The 20,396-nt window shown below is 44.0% G+C and overlaps 1 protein-coding gene across 4 annotated transcripts in view; it reads left to right on the top strand.

The window, feature by feature from the left end:
- LOC124782952 (leucine-rich repeat-containing protein 15-like) overlaps positions 1-20,396 on the top strand; it is a 143,336-nt gene that overhangs the window by 49,537 nt on the left and 73,403 nt on the right. The window contains exon 1 of one of the 4 annotated variants that reach the window (XM_047253984.1): positions 7,371-7,661. The exons of 1 other annotated variant lie outside the window; for it this stretch is intronic. The gene's annotated coding sequence lies outside the window, so the exon portion shown is untranslated. 2 more of the 4 variants (XM_047253985.1, XM_047253986.1) reach the window with 2 other exon arrangements.

Genomic DNA, 20,396 nt, shown 5'->3' with positions numbered 1-20,396 from the left:
TTCTTGATTCAAATTCCGGAATATTTACTGCATCTTTTTTGCTGAAAGAGTTTCGGAATAATGTTTAGTAACTTTAGTGGCGCTGTCGTCAGTAACATTACCACTGCCATCTCGCAGTGACCGTATTGATGGGTTCTTACCTCTTGTATACTTTATATACGATAAGAATTTCTTCTGATATTTTGTTTTACCAGGTTACGAGACAGGGTTTCGTTGTGAAAATATTAAACTCATTTCGCACAGTTAAGTCGGTGCTACGTTTCGAGCTTCTGTAAAACATCTTCATTCCTGAAGATTTCATGGTCCTTTAGCTATGGCATGCTTTTCCCATGCTTCTGCAACATTGGCCTCACCTGTTTTGTGTACCATGGCTTATCTTTCCGCTTCTTATTAGTTTACTTGGTATGGAAGCTCAATTTTTACCATCAACTCTGGTCGACCCTTTCATGGTTAGCTTGTAAGGAGTGGAGACGGTCTCTTTGGAAGTCGACAAGCAAATTTTTACCTACATTTTTTGGATGCATTATTTTTGTGTTTATTTTTGGTGGATTTGGGTGTTACGGTACTTAGTGTCGCTAGAACTACTTTGTGGTTAGTTATTCATGGATCTCTGTTTGCTCAGGACGTCTAGCATGTTACCGCAACCATTTACACTTCGAGTTGGCTCCTTAACAAAGTACTCAAACTAACTTTCGGAGAAAGCTTTTAGTACAATTTTGGATGATGTTTTATACCTACAGCCGACTTTAAACAAGTTTTTGTTGCAACATGGCGTGGGAAGACTGAAGTCACCACCAACTGTAATTGTATGAGTCAAGTACCTGTTAGAAATGAGATTCAAATTGTGGTTGAACCTGATTCGAGGAATTGATACAAGGAACCAGTCATTATTTTTTTCCTATTGTCAAGTGTTACCTCTACCCTTACTAATTCGCAGCAATTGTCTACTTCAACGTCACTACTTCCAACAACAACAAACATGCACGACACAAAGAAATTAAAGACATGTCCGAGAGAACAGACACCATATAATTATGGCGGTGATGGTTAACAATCCCTTCGGTGCAAATGCACACCAATTATAGGAATCAATGAGATGCCGCGAGTTATGAGGCTAATGAGCGGGCACTACATCGATACTTTGTGGTATAAGTTGAAGAATTGGGTCCGATGGGAGGCCTTCTGTGGTAGTCCGCGTGATTGTGGTGACCACTGTATCCGGATGGCGTAGTCGTCAGTACGCCTGCCGAGTAAAGCAGGAGACCCAGGTTCGAATCCTGGTCTGACACATAATTTCAACTTGTCCCATTGATATAAATCAGTGCCCACTGGCGGCTAAAGCCTTTAATTCCTTTGTGTCTTGATTCATAGTGGTTTCAGGATCAAACCTGTGTCAGTTCTTTCGGACATAAAGTCCTTGGTCGAACTTCGGGTTAACTTAGCTCCAGTTTTAGTCATCTTTCAGCACATATAATGATTTCTGATTCAGTGCTTTCTATGAGCTTTTCGAGCTCCTTTCTTACCCAACACAGTTATGGCAGTTTACAACTAGAACACCGATATTTCCTAAACCTGCCCTTGTCCTGTGTTTGATGTGCACCGTTTGAGACTGAATCCGTGATTTTTAATTCCCGTGACTCTCTAACCTAAAAGACCGCCCAGTCCGCTCCACACAGCGGCCACTACCTGAATGGCCGTCTCTTGTGTGTAATGCACCACTGATCTATTAAGCAGATCCCGACACCTTTCCATCCTATGACGAAAATGCAAGAATTTGCAGCCTAGACGGTCTCAGAGTCGTCTAAATCTGATTCGAACCCTGTACTTGGTTCTGTACTGTAGCTCCACAATCAGTCCGGCCAAATTTTCTACTATGCTACAGATAGTGAGCTCCGTCTTCATCTTGCAAGAAAGACTGGCTGTTCTTTTAACTTAAGGTAGCCATCGGAAACCATAGAGAATCTCTTTCTGTCCAAAACGACACACATTGTTAGTACCGAAATGAGCCACCACCTACAGGTGGCTGCATCTTGTACTCTTCATGCCATCCAGAAGGACTCGTTCTACTTCTGGTATAACTCCTCCTAGTAGGCACACAGAGTGCACAAGGGATCTCTTCCTCTCTTTGGCAGCCATACCCCTACGAGGGTCTATCACGCTACCAGTAGCCCCACTCACTGTGAATGCCCAGACCTTGCAGGTCAATAAACTTCCTCTGCTACAGAAGAAACTACTGTACCTGCCTCAGGATTCTTATAAGCCACAGACAGCGCCTCATCACACGAACCAGGGAGGCCTTTCGGTCGGTCCCATGGAAAGTCTTCCGCTGACTGCCACACCTTGAAACGACCTCTTGCCAACCACAGATGAGGGATCAGACATTACCTCGGTCGACCAGAGCAGTGGCCTGACCGGGAGACACTTTGAACGTGTTTGCTTCATGTCTGTTGGGTGCCCACGCCTGGACATGTCTAACGAGAGGGGTGAGGGAGGGGGCACAAATCCTCGTAGGCGAAGCATCATGACGGGCCCAGGTTTCTCAAGGGCTTGGATTGTAAAATAAATTTTGCATCATAGAATAAATAAAAGAACATTACCTCAGCATCTAAATAGCCAGTCTAGCTCTTGCTTTCTCCTTCAGTTTTCACTTTTATGATTCTTACAGGACAGTTGCATACAATTATATTTCTTGTTTAATTTGGAATGCACAGTATTTTCTTTAGGCATCGTGCGCTAAAATCACCTTGTGATCGAGTCGAAAATGCGCTTTCTTTAAACATGTTTTTGAAATCCTACGAAAACATTTCTCCAACAAATGCGCACGGCAACAGCCGTGAAACTTGTTATATTGTACTATGTTTGCCAACAACGCTGAAACACGCGGCACTTCTGATTCCATCACAAGATGATTTTACGCTAATTATATAGAAAATATTTTACATTCAAGAGCAAAGACAAAATAAATCATACCTATTTGTATGTAATTGTCCTGGAAGGATCGTTAAAGTGGAGAAATAAAATGACACGATAGTGGTACATTGGCCATGCTGATGCTCGGAAGCACGGAGGTAATGTTCTTCTTTTGTTCGTCCGTAGAATAGCCAACTTACATAGGAGCTCTCATTTTACGTATGTGACATTATTTCTTGGTCGAAGAGGCTTGGCCTTCGAATGCTCATCTCAGAAAACTGGAGATCCAGTTAATGGAAATTCTCTCGGAATATTAGAGGTTTTGCGTTACTAAGATCCAGTTCTTGCAAAACACATTAGCAAGGTCAGAGACGCACAAAAAGCTGGAAAACATTTACAAGTGCATTATCTGTCAAGTGATACTCAGAATGAATTTATTCTTAGTTGAACCCATTATGTGAGGAATGCCGTCTTGGTATGGAGAGAAAATGAGAAGACTTCATCACTTGCAATTATTGTCCACGCAACTTATGATTGAAATCATCTACGACAGACAGCATCTATCCTACATTATATCTACTTCAGTAACGAAATTGTTTAATATGAAGCAAATTGACGGCTTTTGGAATTCTTAGTTTCGCACATTTAACATCATCAAAACACTCGGTTCCTATCAGTGAAAGCCACGGACAAGTTTATGATAACGGAAGTAACATGAGAGTGTCTTATAAAGGAACTGAGACATATTTTCTTCACTGGAATCCTCTTGCAAAATTTTCGATGTGTGCTTGTTGTAGCCTTATTTTGAAGTACTTGCAGCTGAGAATAATCATGAAACACATACTTTTTTCGGAGTGACTCAGCCCTTATGAGACCAAATGAGGAGCTGCTCGAATAAAAAGCAGAGGCATGATCAAGATTTATCTACTGGCAGTAACAGCTGGAGGGACTGGCGACATGTTGATCAATGTCCTATGATCGCTGATCGCTCCTAGTACTGCCTTCTAAGCAGCAATCGGTCAGTCGGGACAGGCCTATGGCCTCATCCGTGAATGGTTTTCATGTTTTTACAAATTATGTTGGATATTGTTAGCGTTTCCTCTTTCTTTTCTCAAGCCGGTGTTGCGAAATGCGACCCACCACAGCTGCAACAGGAGCTCATATAGCTGCAGGCCTTCTGGTTGTTACATCCAGTCTAGGAAATTGCCTTGTTGATTCATTGCGTGACGAACGCTCAGAAAAAATTACCTTAACTGTCTATTGTGTCTCTCCACTGTGACTCATCACTCGGTACGCGACGGCACGCAAACGCAACTGTATCTGACGATTACGTAGGCACTCGCGGTGGGGTTTGCCTGGTGTTACTCAACGCGGTGACGAACGTGCAGATTCTACGCACCAGCTGATGCCAGGATGCAACTTTTCCGCGCTGATGCGACAGCTCTCTGTTGGCAAACGGACGTCGTAGTTGCCTCGGAAGCGCTAATTAAGTTCTGCGAGGACGGTAAAAGGAAAGGAAATACTGTGCTTCTCAGACGATTACCATTCATTGAGACATTGTATTCAGAGGCTCTGTGCGCAACAGACCTTAAGCGGCTTGTAAGAAATCGTTTTGGCAAATAGGACAATTTTTTGTACGCCCTTAGCTAGAGCATCTGTTACGGACACAGCAATATGGTCTCGTGAACCAAATAGCAGCCTCGTTAATATTATGAATGCGTGGTAAATAACAGTAAAACAGCGTCAGATATTACAACCGAGATCGAAAAGCTATTTAACTGAGAAGTTCGCAGCTAGTAGAGAGGGGGGAGGGGAGGAGCCGTCCACATCCACGAATGAGGCACAAGAGTTTCATGATCGTAATTTCTGGATAGGAGCGCTCCATGTCTGTGGATGATGATGGTTGGTTTGTGGGGCGCTCAGCTGCGCGGTCAACAGCGCCCGTAAAAAGTCTCAATATTTACACAGTCCAATCTAGCCACTTTCAAGAATGATGATGAAATGATGAGGAGAACACAAACACCTAATCCCCGGGCAGAGAAAATGTATGTGGAGATAACCTATTCTACGGTAAGTATAATCGCCATTGAAGACCGTAAAAGTAAAATTGTGGAGGGGTGATCAGTACGTTATGGAGCGTCGAAGAGGCGGTCCTTAGAGACGGAGCATAAGCTCAGAGTCGACAGAAATGGGGAGGAAGTCGGCCGTATCCTTGACAACTAGGGTTTCAACTGCAGTTCTTGCGAATACCAGTTCATTGTCCTAATCATCCTGCTCGCTACGATATAAAGAATCCATAGATAAAAACTATAGTCAAAGAACAATCAGCTTGCTGCTAGACATAGGAGGATACTGAAAAAGAATTTTCCCTCTAGTAAGAAGAGCACTACCGCGAATGTGCCTGCCTGAACGTAACATACGAGGGTCTTTCAGTGAGTAATGCGCACTTTTTTTTCTGAAAGCAGGTTGATTTTATTCAGAAGTCCAATACAACATATTATTCTCCACTCGTTTGGCTACAAAATCCTATTTTTCAACATAATCTCCGTTCAATACGACGGCCGCACTTCACTTTCTTGGGAGGGGCTCATGCCCTCATAGTACCACTCTACTGCCGACGTCAGAGGCAACGTCTTGATGCATCAATAATCTCCCCATCATCCACCTACTGATTCCCCTGGAGTGCATCCTCCATTGAGCCAAACAGTTGGAAGTAGGAAGATGCGAGACCTGGGCTGTAGGGCGGATGGGCAAGAACAGTTCGATGAAGTTTTGTGAGCTGCTCTCGGGTGCACAGATTTGTGTGAAGCCTTGCGTTGTCGTGGAGAAGTTTGTTTTCATTTTTGTGGCAATTCGAATGAGAGTGTCCACACGTTCCAATATTGCAGGAGTGACAGCTGGGTGCGGCCGACCGGCACGCGGAAGGTCGGACAGGTTAGGACCTTATTGCGGTGATGACAGACGTCTCGCCCAACGACTCACCGTGCTTTTGTTGAGTGCCAGGTCTCCGTAGACTTTTCAAAGCGCATGTGATTATCTGCGATGCTCTGCTTTCCCGCTAAAAGACACTCAATGACAGCTCTCTGCTTGGAATGTAGCTCCGTTACAGACGCCATTTGAAGGCTACGTATAGCGCCATCATCTATCATAACTTCATGAAACTACATAGGCTGAAACAGGAACATTATACAATGTCACACAAAACAAATTCCTCATTTTTTCAACCGAAATTGGCCGAGAAAAAAAGTGTGTTGCATCATTATTGAAAGCCAGTAGCACGTAAAGAGAACTTTGCAGCAACGAAAACATTGCAAGGGAACTACATACACAAAATGCTGATAGCTAGAGCAGCAATTGCCAATCTTCTTCTAGACGAGATGTATGCAAATATGAAGGATCACTACTGCAAGGCCGGCCGGAGCGGCCGTACGGTTCTAGGCGCTACAGTCTGGAGCCGAGCGACCGCTACGGTCGCAGGTTCGAATCCTGCCTCGGGCATGGATGTGTGTGATGTCCTTAGGTTAGTTAGGTTTAAGTAGTTCTAAGTTCTAGGCGACTGATGACCTCAGAAGTTAAGTCGCATGGTGCTCAGAGCCATTTGAACCATTTGAACTACTGCAAGGACAAGAAGAAAAAAATTGTTGCATAATTATTGAAAGCCAGTAGTACGTATAGAGAACTTTGCAGCAACGAAAACATTGCGAGGGAACTACATAAACAAAATGCTGATAACTGGAGCAGCAATTGCCAAACTTTTTCTAGACGAGATGTATGCAAATATGAAGGACCACTACTGCAAGGGCAAGAAGTATGGAGTAACTGCTTGTGGAAACAAATTTAAGAACAATCTAAGATACCTGCTAAGATTGTCTCCTAAATCGCTCACATTGATCAAGAATTGCAGAGGACCTATAAGGCTACCTTGGGGAACCCTGACATAAAGTAATTTTACTGGATTTCCAGCCAGTTACTACGAACTGCAACCTCCCTGGCAGGGAATCACGAATGCAACCGCACAACTGAAACGATACTCCACAGGCACTCAGTTTGATCTGAAGCCGCTTCTGAGGCACAGTGCGAAAAGCCTTTCGGAAATCTAGAAACATGAAACTAGCTTGACGTCCCCTGTCGATGACATTCATTATTCGTGTGAATAAAGAGCCATCAGTGTGTTTCACAAGAACGATATTTTCTGAGCCAGTGTTATACTTCATGTTCGTGTATATTATAATGTTGGAACACAATATATTTTCATCTGTGTAGGTAAATACGCTGCAGAGGATTCAGGCAGTTTTGGCTGTCAAAATTAGAAGAGCGTTCGGACTGTTTTGTCCAGCTTTAGCTGAAGAGCGAGCCTCGAGCGCCAGTGTGGGAAGGCTGGAGGCAGCCACGCCGCCGTGACGTCGGCCGCCAGCTCACTGCGTGGTGTCACGTGGTACGAGTCATGTCCGCGACGCCGCCGCCCGCCTCTCACGGCGAACCAGTTGGCGCTGCGAACGCATAGCGACGGTCGCGGCCGCAGCCGCTGCTACCGACAATTCCAGCTGATTTCCAGCCTCACTGTGCCGTACGCCCGTCGCTCCCAGCGGGACATCCAGTGCCGAAGCCGTTTGTGATCTCAGTCGAGAGAAAGTGTCAGTATGAGTGCTGTTGACTGAAAGCCGGGTATCGAAGAAGCTCCGCCGCCAGCGGAAAGAAACGGGAAGAGGGAAGGACGAGAACTGCAGGGAGCGGAGCCACTATCTACTTAGGTACGTTGCAGCACGGTGTTGCCATGTAGGACGGACTTGCCCTAAGCTGTGCGATGAACTGCAGTTTGTCCGGAGTACACTACCAGGTGAACTTCGCGCTACAGTGCACTACGCTACTTACCTGAGACTCTTTGCTGGTATTCTACTGACTGTAAGTAGCAGCTGCCTTTCGAACTATCTGCGTATTAGCTGTTAATCTAGACGGGCATATAGTATTCCTCAATAGTGGCAGGCAGAGGTCAATGAGAAAGTGCTCTTCAGTCTTTCGTTGCTCAAGGCGAGCCAGATAACCAGTGTCACGAAAAACCTTATTCACGGCCAATCAGTTGTTAGCTGATCTGTTGCCGTCAAAGGAACCGTTGCATTTTAGAAAAGAAGCAATAATTTCTACAAATGTGGAGGTAGCCTAGAAACAAAACTGTACAACGGTCTTAGTCCCGACATAAGCAGTAACTCGTGTAAAACATTTGGAGTTTCAGTACCCAGTCCTTGGGCACATGTCTACAGTATTTTCAAATTTGGTTTATTTTTGAACAATGCTAGAACCAAATTTAGAAGACATATACCTGAAGATGAAATATTAAACCCTGAAACTCACTGTTCGAATTTATTGCGTAAACTTTGGTTACAATATCTAACTTTTGGTACTACCTTACAGGACTAATTTAAACCTAATCTCAAATGTATTTGTTTTCAAAGTAATATGGGCGTAGATTTCAGTTCTCGAACAGTGTGTAGAGATGCAGTTATTGGATATGTGTTTGACAAATAAGTGCTACTACATAGTAGTCTCTAGCGGTGAAATAATTATGTCTATCTGTTCCGCGATTATCTATGTGCTTATTGTTGAAAAGGCCACACTCAGTCGTACGGTTAGATCTCAGTATTTTGAAGTATAACTTCTATTTCTGTACTCGTATTACTTCGTTTTGCATCATTTCTAAATTTGTTATTCAATGGTACGTAGTTCTTATTTCGGAAAGTGACCTATTTATCAAGAAAAGAAAGTGGCTCGGATGTCGAAATTATAATTTTAATACCTGGGAAGAGGATCTGCCAAGTTATTTGAACAACAGTCGTTTACTAATAGCCACAAGAGGTTCTTACATAAATGGTCAGGATGTAGCCGTAGAATCACTTGCAATACCTGTCTTAATCTACTGAGTTCGTCACATATTGACATATTTCGCAACACATCGAATTGTTGTGCTTGTAGTTTATAAACAAGGAGCAAACCAAAATAACACTACTACCCAAGGTTCCGAAATATTTGTCTGTACTACTGAAAAGTTAACTTTCAGTGCATCACCTTTCTTCGACAAAAAACGACTTCTGTCCCAAAGTCCGTTTATTGAGCAATTGTAAGTCTTCTGAAAGAGACATGGTTTTGCAGTGTATAGTGCAGACTCAACACACTGCACACTATTAAGCTGAATTCATTTCTTACTCATTATTGCGACTGCCGTACGACGAGTAAATTACCAACAAACTCTTTAGGTTATCATTGTTACAGCACACTGCAGCAGATGTCCCTACAAATATTATCGTACTTGTTTACGCAGGAGATCAACAGTTGGTTCCCATGTTTGCGCGGCGCGGGTGGAAGCTGAAGGTCACCTGCCTCTTTATGCTGCACATCGGGCACCCAGTTCCACACCATTACATGCATGCAAATACAGTTCTGACGGTTGAAACTGTACGTTTCATTAAGGCAGCGTCGATTACTTCGTAACATTCACAACGTTTACGTGTACACGTAACATCTTGCAGTGTACTCATTATAACAAATCGTCCGAAGTGATGTTTATGGAAGGCTTTAGTAGTATTGTCGTCTGTTTGTTCACATAGAAGAAGCTGGTAGCTAATAGGTAATCGCCACATAAAATGCTGGCTTGACCTCTGCAGTAAAAGGTAGAAAAATTAGGGCTTAATATTATGTAGAAAACGACGTCATTAGAAAAAGAAGAAAAGATTAGTGGTTAACGTTTTCTCGACAATGGATTTATTTGAGACTAAGCACGAGCTGGTACTGGGTAAGGATGGGTATGGAAATCAGCCGTGTCCTTTCTGAAGGTATCATTCTGGCATTTGCCTAAATACCTCAGAAAACTTACATCTGAAAGAGTGATGGGGGAATAGAACGTGTCTTCTCCCGAATGTGACACCAGTGTCATAATCACTCTGCCACCTTCGTCGGTCGAGGTCGTTAGGGACAGAGCTCAACGGATTGGTGTGGGTGGCGCACGAAAAACGCCAGAAGACTTTGCAGTGGAATCTTCCAAGCACTCTACTTAATCGTTTTAAGGAGCCCACTGAAAAGCTGAATCAGGATGGGTAGATGAGAATTTGAACCCCGTTTCTCTTGAGTGCGATTCCAGTACCAACCATTACGTCACCTTGCTCGTTACTTCTTTGTATGGTGAGGTAGTTAATGCACGCTTTCTTCAAAACAAGCAGTCAAATTACAGCTGTAGCCGAACAAGGCCTGAAAATGTGAAACTACTTCTTACATTCTACTACTGCGTTCATGATTAGACATCCTACGTAATGTGAAAATGGCACTTTCTCATTTCGTCATCTCACTTTTCTTTTCTTCATCGATAATCCTGGAATGTCACTCATGTAGGTCAACTGTTTGTGCTGTGTATGACAATATGAATTTTATTAAACATGTGGAATTAGCATGATAACACTTTCTGTATGATATATTACGATAAATATAACGACTAAGCTTTCTTGTCATAGTATGCAACAGATGTAACAGTAGAAGTGGAAAATAATGAAACGAGAGATAGTAAAAATCTAATCGAAGATGCAGTAAGTTATAATTTCGAATTTACAACGGCAAATAATCGCAGTGTTTTTAAGTCTTACCGAAGTAAATTACTTCAAGAAAATTGCTGATTACTTTATAACAGAAAAAAATCCTGGTCAACTTGGTATTAAGACGTCTGAGAAAGAAAATTTTTTATGGTTGGTGAAGTTGTTGCTGTAACGTTCTACAAGCTTTGCTGTATGTCCCACCTTAGGATGTAGTAAGGATTACGTAGCGAACAGTGATATGTTAAGGATTCTGTTATTGAAAATATTGTCATTTGCCATGTGCATTTCACCGCAAGGTGGATTGCAAGCCATGTAAGTACTGTGATAGATTCGATCCTGCGGCCTCCAAACTGCTTACATTTGCCGTCGACCTCGAGAGTCACTGGAGGTCGCCCAAGAAGACAACGCGAATAAACGTATGCCAGCTTGCTGATCACAGCGGAAGCAAGCCGACGCGCCATTTTAGAACGTGCGAACTGCGTTACGCAACTCTTTGTTGGGTCCCGACTGCATTCGGAACTGATTCCTACCGACGGCTTTTCTGTTAGCGACTCTGCCATTTTGTGTCCTATTCTATGACTTCCACTTCTAGTGGCTATCAAAATGTTCATTCGGCGTGATAATAAATTATGCGCAATCCGTTAGACGCGATTAGATCGGTGATAACTACAAGCGAAATGCGTTGGTTCAAACCTTCAGTACGTTTATTCTGTTAATCAATATACAATGTATCACCGACACTACTTGAAATCATTCCGCTGCCTAATACCAGCTACGAATAAAGCAAAGAGAAAGTAATCTTACAAATTTTGACCTGTCAGTTACCGAATTTACTAAGATTACAGTCTGACTTTGTGTCAGAGGTAAAATGTGGTACGTGGCAATCAATTTCATAGATATTGTCGCCTGTTGATACCACCGAACAAAAATGAAGAGGAAATTGTACTTTTTGTAACACCTGACATCGTGGGGTGACAGAGATAGCCGAGTAAAACCATGAGAAAATATCACACACGAGCCGACAGCGGCTTGACCACAAGCCCAGGGAGCAGGACCTGCGAAGAGGAAACGAATCTCTATATGCGAGACAATCTGTTGGGAAGCAGAGCGTGTTAACACTGCACAGACACGAACACGGAGCAAAAACAATGTGACCAGCATAATCGAATAAGTAAGCAGACGGAAAACTGAGCATGGCACGAGGCAAAAGCCACGTCCGAGGTAATGATGTCTAAGAACTTCTGGGATAAGCCTTTTTCCACCAGCAGGTAAACACCTGGATCAGTGGCTCTGCCCATGCAACGCCTCACTCACTTCCTCCATGGCAGCATTCTGCACTATTCCACTGTGATATCGATGGCAGCTCATATGCATCCATGTCGTTATCCGCTGGTAGGGAAACTAAATACCTTCCCCCTGAAAAGGTCACGTAAGACCAAAAAGCTAGGTTTGTTATGCGACCTCTGGCGCAAAATCTGAGAGGGCGTGAGATTACCCAGTAGATGATCGAACATCGAGGGAGACAGCGCCGATGCAGCTGGCTCCGCTGGAGGAGTAGAAGATTGCAGAGGCTGGGGTAGCAGTTGATCTGCTGGCATTGGTGGGGATGAGGTCTCGTCTAGTGGTGAGTGGGGAAATGATGGCCCCAGTTTGAATTACATGGGCTGCACAGTGGTTGTCGTGGGAGCTATCCCTGCCTGTGCCGTATTCTGTGGAAAGGTAGGACGGTAGACGGCACGGTGGGAGCGGCAGCAGGTGAGAGCACACTGCTGCAGTTGGGAACCTCTCCTGGAACAATGCTGTGACGAGCCCCATCACCCAGCTGGCTTGGAGAGAGCAGCGCCAAAGGTCCAGAATGTCGTATACGCAAATGACTGGAACAATAGGTCAGCTGCCTCCAGCCAACATCTACTGCAAACGAACGCCGACCTTTGTGGCTCATTGACATCCAGCAGCACCCCTGCCGAAAGACCATTCCGAATGGCAGCCCTGTTAGAAAAACCCAGCGGACCATGATAGTCCGGGAAATTCGACTTGGGGTGCAATGGATCTGAAACACTCCTTGCGTGGCACTCACCACAAACATTCCGTTGGACTGCACGTGTTAACCAACATTGCCCAGTATGAGGCTAGAAAACTAGACAGCGCACCATCAGGTGACAAGGTAGACATGGACTTTTTTTTATTTCGGTTTAACTGTTTGTATGAATCGCTCAACCTCTGAGTTAGATTCAGGCTGCAACAGGGTTTAGTCAGATGCTGGACACCATTATGAATGAAAAAAAAAATCTGTTTATACCCATAACACCAGTTACTGGAGGCATTGGTGCAGGGAGTGCCGTCAACAGCAAAACTGGTTGACAGCAAGTGAACAGCTGCACTCACATTATGGCAGATAGTTTGGCCACATACTGGAAATCTGACAATGCGTCAACCACCACCACTCACATATTTCTCAAAATAGGGCCCACAAAGTCGATGTATACCATGACCAGTAGGTTCTCTGGATCTGGGCAAGTGGACAAATGATGCAACAGTGCATCCTGGTTCTGTGCATAGGTTGCACAAGCCCGCAGAAGATGTTGAATATTGCAATCAATCGCTGGCTAGTATAATTGACGCTGCAACAAAGCCTTCAGTAACTGTAGTACACGAGGATGCAATGCTGGAGGGATGGCTACTCGACAGTTTTGTTCCACCATGGCTAGCATGATCCCTGGGCAACGTTGAGCTCCAAAGTACAACAGATATGCACCACACCACTTGGGCCGTCCATCCTCATTGCCAGTTTTGTATTTGCACAGCCACAACAGTGCTATGATACCATCTCTGTCAACACAAAATATTACTGTACTACAATCTTGGGGACCTGAACCTGGGAAGAGGAAAAAAAACTGGACATGCAGAGTCTCCAAACTCTACATAGAGACGAGCATGAAGCAAACGCAATGCGATTATTGGGGGCAAGTGAGTGATTAAGCACACAGAAAACAGAGGACGATGTGAGGTGAAGACCAGATGACACATAGTTTGTCTGCAAAAGAAGTGGGCGAGGCCTATTGCCGCAGGCAAGTAGACACTTTGGTCAGTAGCTCTCCCCACACAACGCCTCACACATGAACTATTCTGCTGTGATACCCACACCAGCTCATCTGCATCCTTCTTGATACTAAAGTATGGGGGTGATAATATACCTCTGTAGAGGAATTGTTTAGAGAAATCAAACTGATGCTGTAAATAACAACCACACTTCTACATAAACGATATTTTCTTACCCCGTCTCTCTTTTGTACCCAAGGTTGCTGATGTGCGGATGTGTGGTAGAGATAACACAAATTTGAATCCTGCCGACAAAAGAAAGTTTCACTGCCCGCACTGAGGCAGTAAGAGGAGGACAGATAGCTGATTAATCTCTGTACAATATCTCATGAAGTGGGAGCACGTGACACTTTTTATGATGATCCGTTAGCTGAGTGGGAACGTTAAGCTCTTAGGTCACTTTTCTTCGGATAGGATTTTTAATCATGTCAACAACTCATTACAAATATAAACTCGAATATACAGAAAAGTCCCGATATTTTAAACAATTATTCAGTATTGTTTTACATTGTCTAAATTGGTACAATACTTATAGCTAAGGAATCGTGACATATAAACTTGTATAGACAAAATAGAGTATAAAAGGAACTCAGCAGTCTTTGGGAACAAACACCTGGAGATTAGAGTGTTTGTACATCTACAACTAATACACCATATTTCATATATACATCTCGTATAAAACAAAAAAGGCTTTGTATATTTCAGGATATTTATGACACAATAGAACAAGAGTCTTGTTGAAAAGGGTACCGTCAGTTGTACAAGGTTTTGTAGTAAACGGTTTTGCTGTGCTTTGAAAAAGCCACTGGCAAGCAGCAAGTGATGTACATCTCCTTCTTCTTTCTTCTGACAGTCATAGTAAAGATAGGCCGATGCGTATCCTTTCTAAGCGGGAAGGAGTTGAGTCGTGGTCTGTGTGCATACGTACCAAGTCCATTATCCGCTTCTCTCCCACCTGAAATTTTCTAAACCAGGGGGAAGTTGGATCGCAGCATGTTATTGATCTTGGCGGCAGATGGAAAGTTACCAATTCTCTGCCCATTCTTCCGCGGCCAGTTGCCTTATTCATAACTTGAAATCGAACGATAGTAGAATGACGTTCATTACGCGTCCAGAGACATTTGGCTCCTTCGCTGATTGATTGACCTTGTCATTGTAAACCAATCCTACATCAACTGGGGCCCATGGAAACGAGAGTCCCATATTTTTCGTATAATTTCCAGTATTTGAATACATATTTTATTGCTTCACATTGGGTTTTCAGTAGATTGCAATACAAATTTTCAGTCTAATATCCACACTATCAGCGGATTCTAGAGCCGCGCTTGATCTGAGAATATCTCAAATGGCTATCGCTTCCACAGTAAAAACCGAACAGTGTGGGGGCAGACGAACTTGCTTGGGATAGTGCTGCTTGAGGATAGGAAACGCACATCATACTGCTGAAGCCTCTTGATATCGAGAGCTATCAGTATCCATATAATTAAGGTGCAGTCAATAAAGATTTATATAAGCATTAAAACTTGAACTGAACTGCCGAATCCCATGTAGGTGTTGTTCCAACAAGAATGGCATAAGTGCGACTCGCTTTCACTGTCAACACATGCCTAGCGCTACACTTAACACGCAGTCATGATAGTTAACTGTTATCATTCAGGCACACGTCTGCCACATCGGATATACAATTCACCGAAATGGTTCTTGGTATGAAGGCATACTCAGTGACGCTTACGTAAAATAATTTAACACGCAAGAGTTTTATGAAGGTGTCATGGCCTTAGGAAGGACTGTAATGGAATTAATGAGGCACCTGATATGTTTTTTATTATGTAAATTGATGGTGGAGAAGGAGAATGGAAAGGAAAGAGAAGGAACTAATGATATCAGCTGCATCAGGGCATTACCCGGAAGCAGTGGCAATGAGTTAAAATGTTTGTCGGACTGGGACTCGAACACAGGATCTCCTGAATGAGATTTTCACTCTGCAGCGGAGTGTGCACTGATATGAAACTTCCTGGCAGATTAAAACTGTGTGCCGGACCGAGAATCGAACTCGGGTCCCAAGTTCTAGTCTCGGTCCGGCACACAGTTTTAATCTGCCAGGAAGTTTCACAGGATCTCCTGCTTATTAGGCAGTTGTGCTAACCACTGTTCCACCTGGACACAGTCTCCATCACAAATGGGCAGTCAGACTCGGCACGCTCCCTGGCCGGCTCTCACTTCCACCTTGCACCACTTATCCGCAGTCCCCGTCAATCCGCAGTCCCCGTCAATGTCATCCACGCTCGTTAATTTTGGATTCCCACAGGACGGCGAATGTAAAAATGGTTCAAATGGCTCTGAGCACTATGGGACTTCACATCTGAGGTCATCAGTCCCCTATTACTTAGAACTACCTAAACCTAACTAACCTAAGGACATCACACACATCCATGCCCGAGGCAGGATTCGAACCTGCGACCGTAGCGGTCGCGCGGTTCCAGACTGAAGCGCGTAGAACCGCTCGGCCACAGCGGCCGGCGGCAAATGTAAATGTGCATCTGCACTGCAGGTTGTAGATTCATATTCCATTGGGACGAATCAGTTATACGCAAAAGAACAGACACCACACATTCATATAAATGTTTGTTATTGGCTGTAATGATGCTTCTGTCAAGGTACACAGCTAATTTGTATTTACTTACATGCGTGGCCGGACCATTTACATAGTGAATGTAAGGAAGAAACTTCTCTGTTCTCCGGTAAAGCAGCACAGTGTAGTCCAACATTGTCTTACTGAAATGCATATACATAACCAACTCCGCCTCTAGCATGCAGTACTCACTTTTGCTCTTATGGCAGCAGCGGCACATTGTGGGGTTTCGCACGGATCGAATGAAGGGTAGAACCACGGGTCGTAACACATCTTAAATGTAACGTCCACTGTTCAAAGTGCCGTCAATGCGAACAACAGGTGACCGAGATGTGTAACCAATGGCACCCCATACCAGCACGCCGGGTGATACGTCAGTATGGCGATGACGAATACACGCTTCCAATATGCGTTCACCGCGATGTCACCAAACACGGGTGCGACCATCATAATGCTGTAAACAGAACCTGGATTCATCCGAGAAAATGTCGTTTTGCCATTCGTGCACCCAGGTTCGTCGTTGAGTACACCATCGCAGGCGCTCCTGTCTGTGATGCAGCGTCAAGAGTAACCGCAGCCATGGTCTGCGAGCTGATAGTCCATGCTGCTGCAAACGTCGCCCAACTGTTCGTGCAGATGGTTGTGGTCTTCGAAACGTCCCCATCTGTTGACTCAGGGATCGAGTAGTGGCTGCACGATCCGTTACAGCCATGCAGATAAGATGCATGTCATCTCGTCTGCTAGTGATACGAGGCCGTTGGGATCCAGCACGACGTTCCGTATTAACCTCCTGAACCCACCGATTCCATATTCTGCTAACAGTCATTGGATCTCGACCAACGCGAGCAGCAATGTCGCGATACGAGAAACTGCAATCGCGATAGGCAACAATCCGACCTTTATCAAAGTCGGAAACGTGATGGTACGCATTTCTCCTCCTTAACGCGAGACATCACAACAACGTTTGACCAGGCAACGCCGGTCAACTGCTGTTTGTGTATGAGAAATCGGTTGGAAACTTCCCTCCTGTCGGCGCGTTGTAGGTGTCGCTACCGGCGCCATCCTTGTGTGAATGCTCTGAAAAGATAATCATTTGCATATCTCAGCATCATCTTCCAGTCGGTTAAATTTCGCGTCTGTAGCACGTCGTCTTCGTTGTGTAGCAATTTTAATGGCCAGTAGTGTAGTTGGCACGCTTTAGAACGTCGACTTTGGTCCAGACCCCAAAGTCCATCATACCTTCTCTGATTTCGGCTTTTGAGAAAGAATGGGCTGCCACTCCTCTAGACATCCGACGCGTCATTGAAAGTGTCCCCACCAGAGTTCAAGCTGTCAGAAAAGCGAAGGATGGACACATCCCATATTAATGCCAACTAATAGGTGTCAGGATACTTTTGATCAAATATTATACATAAATCCTGCCAATGCCATGTACCAACGTACACCGTGACTAATCAGTCAAACCGACTTGATGCTTTGCAATGAACGTTGCTACAGCCGTGCTATTCTCTTTTTCTTGTGAAGTGTTTTGAGCTGAGGTTCTCTTCTGGGGTTGTGGCTTCTACACTCTACTGCGAGGTGGTGGTTCTGAGTGGCCTGGCTGCTCACCAGCTGTCGTTGTCCAGTAGTCGGTTGGTAAATGATTCTCTGAACTATAGCGTAGTCATGTGCTGTTGCAATCCATTTTAGATGACAGGGACTTCTGTCAGCAATGCGTTGTTGCCAATGACAGGTTGACACTCAAAAAATGTGTGTGAAATCTTATGGGACTTAACTGCTAAGGTCATCAGTCCCTAAGCTTACACACTACTTAACCTAAATTATCCTAAGGTCAAACACACACACCCATGCCCGAAGGAGGACTCGAACCTCCGCCGGAACCAACCGCACAGTCCATGACTACAGCGCCTCAGACCGCTCGGCTAATCCCGCGCGGCCAGGTTGACACTAATAGTGACTGTAATTTCCCCAAAACGAGGCATTCGCACTACTCCTTTTTTTCTTCCTTTTTCTTCTTTTTCTAAATTATCAGAAATAAATAGTTCATACATAATTTATTGCTATCCAAGGAAATGTTATTTAAATGACATATTTTAGCTTTACAGATAATAGGCTGTAATTATGAAGAATAAATAAAAGATAAATAATACCCATGGTGGCAGTTGTTAAGCCCAGTGCCTGCACGACCTCAGAGATTGAACGACCATTGTGTCGGGCACTAAATCGCTGCCAGCAATTAAATGCGCTGATATCGCCCCAGAAATGTGAAAACGAAGTTTCAGAACTCTTTACAGCTTTTATGAGGTAACTAACTGCTGGAAACAATCACAGTTTGCAACAGTAGTGAGCGTTAATGATACTTGCATCTCTCTGTATCTCTTCTACATCCCTAGAACTTGTTTTTTTTTTTATTTTTTATTGAATGAATGATTGGTTTGTCAATTCATATATTCGTTTCTTTTGCAGGTTTCGCTTAGTGTTTGTGGAGTAGTATTTGTCATTTTAGACCCTCCTTTTTGAGCAAGGCTGGGCTCACTGGAAGAATAATACTGTCTTGAGGTACTTTTATGTTAAGCTTTCTTTATCGCACTTTGATCGTAAAGATTCTGCGACTCGATCGAACGCCCCAAGTGGCATGCTCGGCCTACTTGAACCGTTTTAATTGCACCGCCTGCTATATTTTTTCACATGCCGAACAAGCTGCACGGAGGCCAGATCCGTGGCTTTTGGGTTGTCCAATTGCCCAGCTGAAAAATTTATGTATCGGAAACTACAAGCTGAAGCTCATAATTTAGCGACTAAACCCAGAATTTAGATGTCCCCAAAAGCCAATGTTTAGCGTAATACAGGTATCACGGCAAGACGACAAAGATTACGAAGACGGTTATAACGAAAATCGTAGAAGTACCAATTGTTATCAGCAGAATGTAAGAAAGGTGAAATAGAATTGCTCGGGTACACACTCGTTTCAGCAGACAGTACAACAAGAAAATATTAAGCACAATAGACACACTTGCTAGATAAAATTGGATGGTACAATGACTTATTTCTGGTTGCTAGAAAACCAGCTGATCATGGCACTTACCTAAGAATTAATTTTTAAGGAAGTAAATAATTACTAACTGAAACTCTCAGCTGCCGACAGGTGTTGTTGATATACCTCGATGTGGACAGCTGAAAATGTGTGTATCGACCGAGACTCGAACCCGGGGTCTTTTTTTAAATCTCATTTTGTTTGCTTTTGTTCGTTGCGTCGGCTTCGGGCGGACGTCGTAAGACATCCGTTTAAGTTCGTGGATGATCGATTAACTCAGTTTTTTTACTACAGAGGGCACGTAACCCTCTGACCGAACTCGCTGAGCTACCGTGCCGGCTATTCATCTGAGCCACCGAGGACACAGAAGAATAGCGCGCCCCCCGTGAAATTCACATTCACAGCTGTCCACAATTCTACACATGTAATGTGCCTCAGCAGTCCACATCGAGGTATATTAACGAACACCTGTCGGCAGCTGAGGGTTTCAGTTAGTAATCATTTATTCCAGGGAAAAGCTGCACGGTCATCAATAGTATCTGTTCTTTCGAGAACGGTTACTGTCTTCATATACATTTTAAGGAAGTGTATTATGGATTTTCGTTTGACAATAAAATATGAGAATGGAATAGTTGTTCAGGTTAATAATTTTGTAGTTAACATAGTTGACTGCCTCACACACATTGATGGACCTTCACCGCCAGAACTGACCACGGCACCCAGCTGCCTCTTGGCGTTCAACGTGTTAACGCTGAACAGAATCTACACTGTCAAGTCACATTAATGTGACCACCTGTCAAAAGCTTAAATAAAGACCATTTGCAATGTGGACGGTACGAGACGTACAGGAAGAGTGTGAACGAGGTTCTGGAACGTACTGACGGATGTGGAGCCATGTTGTGGCCAATTGCACTAGTTTTCTCTGTTGCGAAGCCATGGCGCGCAGAACCCACTCAAAGTGGTGGTCCCACAGAATTTCCAATAGGTTTTAATCCTGAAAGTTTAGTGGCCAGGGGATTATGGTAGGCACATCCTGGTTCTCTTCGAAACTCTCACGAACACTGCATCTAGGAGTGGACATGGTCCCCAAGAATAGTTGCTTTCTTATGTTGATCCATTGTACCTTCCAGAATGACGACATCACTCA

Source organism: Schistocerca piceifrons, chromosome 1, assembly GCF_021461385.2.
Source record: "Schistocerca piceifrons isolate TAMUIC-IGC-003096 chromosome 1, iqSchPice1.1, whole genome shotgun sequence".
NCBI lineage: Eukaryota > Metazoa > Arthropoda > Insecta > Orthoptera > Acrididae > Schistocerca > Schistocerca piceifrons.
The sequence above is the reverse complement of the archived record's forward strand: the minus strand, read 5'-3'. Positions and strand labels throughout refer to the sequence as shown.